The 4,972-nt window shown below is 35.9% G+C and overlaps 1 protein-coding gene across 2 annotated transcripts in view; it reads right to left on the bottom strand.

The window, feature by feature from the left end:
* The window catches only part of CUNH4orf22 (chromosome unknown C4orf22 homolog), a 541,171-nt gene that overhangs the window by 81,006 nt on the left and 455,193 nt on the right, over positions 1–4,972 (bottom strand). The window lies entirely within an intron of this gene.

Below are 4,972 nucleotides of genomic sequence, written 5' to 3'. Positions count from 1 at the left end.
TGGTGAGATTGCAAATTGGTGCAGCCACTATGAAAAACAGTATGGGAATCCTGAAAAAATTAAAAATAGAACTGCCTTATGACCCAGCAATTTCACTTCTGGGTATTAATCCAAAACACTAATTTGAAAAGGTATAGGCACCCCTGTGTTTACAGCAGCAGTATTCACAATAGCCAAGATATGGAAGCAATCTAAGTACCCATTAATAGACGATTGGCTAAAGAAGAGGTGGTACATATATACAATGGAATTTTACTTGGCCATAAAAAATAATGAAATCTTGCCTTTTGTGACAAGAATGGACCTGGAGGGTATTATGCTAAGTTAAATGAGTCAGACAGAGAAAGATAAATACCATGTGATCTCACTTACCTGTGGAATCTAAAGAACAAAATAAATGAACAAACAAAACAAACAGATTCTTAGATATAGAGAACAAACTGATGGTTGCCAGATGGGAGGAGGGTTCAGGTCCTGGGTGAAAAAGGTGAAGGTATTAAGAAGTATAAATTGGCAATTACAAAATAGTTATGGGGATGCAAAGTAAAGCATGGGGAATATAGTCAATAACATGGTAATAACTACGTACAGTGCCAGGTGGGTACTAGAGTAATTGGAGGAATCACTTCATTAATTATGTAAATGTCTAACCACTATGCTGTATACCTGAAAATAATATAAAATAATATTGAACGTCAACCCTAATTGAAAATAAACAAGCAAATAAATAAATAAATAAATAAATAGTTCGACTTCCTCTTTCTTGAAATGGTTTTTTCATCTGACTTCATTTGACCTCACATATTTCCAAGATTTTTTTCTGCTTCACTAATCTTGTCTCACTGGGTATTTTATTCTTTTTGATCTCAGATTTTGGAGTTCTCCATGGCTCCATCCTCATCTCTTCTCTACCTATATTCACTCACTAGTTGATCTTATTTAAATCATGGCTTTAAGTATCAGTTCTTACTTTTTCATGAACTTCAGACTCATATGGATAATTTTTCTGAAAATATTTGGCTCTGGCCTTGAGGTTTCCCTGAATTTCAACACTGTATGTCATACTGGATATAATCCAGCATCTTGGTTTGCAAAATCATATCATCATTCTGTAAATCCACTTTTAATTCTGCTTCCTACAAATGCAAATAACTTCACCATAGAAATGCAGAAGCCTCGGTATTAACTTTGATTTCTCTTTTATTTCTCACATCTAATCAATCACCAAATCCTGTTGATTAAGATCTATCACAAACCCCACCTTTGCTTTCTATGAACATTGCCAACATCTTATTTCAAAACTCATTATTTCTCTGCTGAAGTATCATAACTACTTTCCTAGACACCATTCAGTCACTCCAGCCATCTTCAAAAGTATCCCTGGATTTCTTTTCTAAAATAGAATCTGAATATATATTTTCTTAGTTACTTGGAGTTCTGAAGTACACCTTCTTTAGTATTCTAGATTGTCAATTATCTTTGCTAAACTACCATTCCAGGGTCCACTCTCATCTCTTCCCTTTAGGTAACCCCTTTTGTGCAAGGTGTTTATGTTTAGGCTCATATTTACTATTTACTTGTATTCAATATTCATTCATGTTTTATAAGACTCAAATACTACCTCAAAGCTTACCAAGAAATATAGTTTTACCTCCTTTACTCCTCCCTGTGATACCTGTTCCTCAGAAGAACCTCATTTGACTCAACTATTTCTAAATAACATCGATACAGAGATTTCTTAACTTTTTAACTTTTAATTTAAAAAATTCATTTTAACTTTTCTTCTTCCCATTCCCCCAATAGAGCAATATCATAGTTTTAGGTTAAGTGATTATACAGTGATTACAATTTTAGTGCCATTTAAACATTAGCCACAGCTGAGCCATAGTCAGACAGGTCAAAGTATTTATTCCCTTAGCTATGATGACATTTTCTTTGTCCATCAACTTTTTATTTTATAAGAGGTTAATTGCCTTGGCTTTCCACTCCCCTCAGTTTTCTATGTATATATCACTAATGCATTACAAAAATCACTACTTTCTCAGTGCATTCATAATCTGTCAGTTTTTATTTTTCTTAGGGACATAGCTATAAAAGATAACTATCTTCTTTTACTTGTACTTAACTCTTTCTAGGCTTTCACCAGAATTGTCATTTTTGGGAATTCTCTACATCACCATCTTGGGAATTTCCTCTGCTTCTTAGCTGAACAGTCTTTGGGATATTTCTATTTTTGTACTTAGTACTTTAAGTTGCGGTGTTTGAGGTCCTTGCAAGCTGGATACTGTATCTTTATCTAACTTTGTATCTTTATTCTCTTTCTTGGCTCTTGGTTCCAGGCAGATGTGTAACCAACATGGTTTTGGAACTGCGGTGATTAAACAAAGTCCAACAAGATAATCTGCCGGGGGTGCTATTTATTTAATCATGCTTCTCAGAAAGTATAACCATACATCAGAATAATAGTGCCAAATGCTAACTTTTAAAAAATTTATTTTTTTAAATTAGTTTCAAGTATACAGTACATTGGTTAGACATTTATATAGTTTATAAAACGATCTCCTTAATTGTTCCTTCTCTCCTCTGGTTTTCCACCTAGGCAATATATTAATTATTAATACTAACTGCATTCCCTAGTCCATGCTTCCCATTCCCATGACCACCCATCAACTATTAATTTGTACTTCTTTAACCCTACACCTCATTCTCCAAGCCCACCAACCCCGCTTTCTTCTGTCCATAACTTTTAATGAATATTTACTATGTGCCACGATTTTCTCTCATTTAATCCTAACACAAATTCCATGACATAGGTATCATTATTAACCCTATTTAATAGATAAGAAAACTAAAGAGGGAGGTGCTAGGGCCTGGGCTCATGTTGTATGTCGGTCAGTTCCAACAGAAAACATTGGCAACATCTGTTTATTTACACAGGGATTAATGGATGGCATGTGGGATCACCACAAGGAATACTGCATGAAGCCAGGGATACTGGTATTGAAACTGACACCATTCCTGACACTAGCCTCCCTTTAATCCCCCAAGCAGGAGAGTTTATCGGAATCCGAAAAAGGAGATAGAAATATATTGACTTAGATCATCCAGGAGAAGAGGAAAGACCTTTATGTCAAGGTACATAGATAGCTGTAGGTATCCCCCAGAAGGAGGCCCAAGGAAATAAATATCTTCCTGCTGGAGCCTCATATTAGATAAATCTAACTAGGATCAGAGACCTGATACCATGCATGTACTCTCATAGAAGCAGCCTTCCTGGGTAGAGAGTAGGGTGGAAAAGGAAGGAAAAGGATCTGAAAAGGTAAAACAAAGGCACAGGAGTAGTTAATGATAATGCTGGCATTTGCACCAAAGTATCTGGCTACAAAGCCTATGATTCTTTCTACTACGCTATGCATGTGGAGTGGCAGGAAGGAAGGGAGGTTCTGTTTTCAGTTCATATTCCAGAAACAAAGTGATTCTTGTGAACAAAGAGATTTTTATTTCCTTTTCACCATCAACATTAACGAGACAGCCATCTTGCAGGGAGAATATAATTGATGAGGAGAATAAGAGATGATCATGGAACCTAACAGGAAATGACTGTGACACTGCACAAGCGTTCTCATTAGCAGGTAAACAGGCACTCAGAACTTTGTGTATCAGTTTAGATCAAAGGGCTTCAGGCACAAGCAAAGACTGAAAAAGTCAGAAATAAGAGAGGCTGAGAGAATGTAGTCATCCTAGTGGGATAATAGCACCTTAGGACATATAATAAAGAATATGACCAAACCAGAATAGAGTCTCATCAATTAACAAGACTAATTATGCATTGAAACTACTTCCTTAGTGAGAAGAAACTAGAAAATGATATCTGAATTGATTATATAGGCTTTATAATTCACTGAATATGAATTTTGTTCTCTTATGGACTGGATTCTGTCAACATCAAAAAATCCTTTCATTGTCTCCATACCATTCTGAGTTTAAGAAACTCATCTATATCTTTTAATATAAGTTTCTGAATGGAATAAATCATACTGCGCTTTAAAGGGGCTCATTCAAATATACTTAATGAGAGACTAGTATGTACTGGATGCTGTCCTAGGTACTAGAGGTCTCATACTGAACAAATTAAGACCCTGACCTCATGGAGTTCACAGTCTAGTGAAGAAGACAGACAACCTCTCAATCTGGAAATCTGGAATGAATTCTGCTCCTTTACTTTCTGAGCATTTCCTCTTATCCTTTGAAATTCATTTTCTTGGAGGGTTTTGTGGGCCAATCTCCATCTGTCCATGCAGTGTCCCAACAGAAGCCATTCCTTAGCTCTTCTAGCACACTGTATCTTTTGGTCTCTTGACTGCTTTGTCCTCCTATCACAGGGTGAGCTGCTTGTGATCAGAGAAGCTGTCATTTATCTTAGTTCCTCCACACTCAAGCCTCATGCTCAGAGAAGAGAAGACAGGCAATAATGTTTATTAATTGAATGCATAAATGAACAAAATAAAATAGAATAAATATCTTCTACCCATTTCCCATATGGTAGCCTTGAAATGGGCATGAGATATCTGCATGCTTGATGGTGAGAAGTATAACGGTCACAATTTATCAATAATCTTCCATGTGACAGAGGCTTTACTTGTATTTCTGCTAAGTAAGTTAGGCATTTCTATTTCCATTTTTTGAATCACATAATAAAAACATTAAATTTTACCCAAAGACCTACAGCTAGTTAGTGGCTGAGTTGGTGCTTTGAAGAAGGTTTACTAACTCAAGTCTTTACTCCCTCCAATATACTCATATGCAAACATGGAAGAATGTCTTAAATCAGTGGCAAATTGCTGTTATGATAATAAACACATTCTCTAGGAAGATGTCCTTAACGCTATAAATAGGAACATGCAGGGTTATGAAAATGAACACTGCCGTACTTCCCCTTCATTACGAGATTGTCCATGGTCCAAAGGAATAA

This window comes from Pteropus vampyrus, unplaced genomic scaffold, assembly GCF_000151845.1.
Source record: "Pteropus vampyrus isolate Shadow unplaced genomic scaffold, Pvam_2.0 Scaffold56, whole genome shotgun sequence".
NCBI classification, from domain to species: Eukaryota; Metazoa; Chordata; class Mammalia; order Chiroptera; family Pteropodidae; genus Pteropus; species Pteropus vampyrus.
This window is presented reverse-complemented; position numbering and strand designations above follow the sequence as displayed.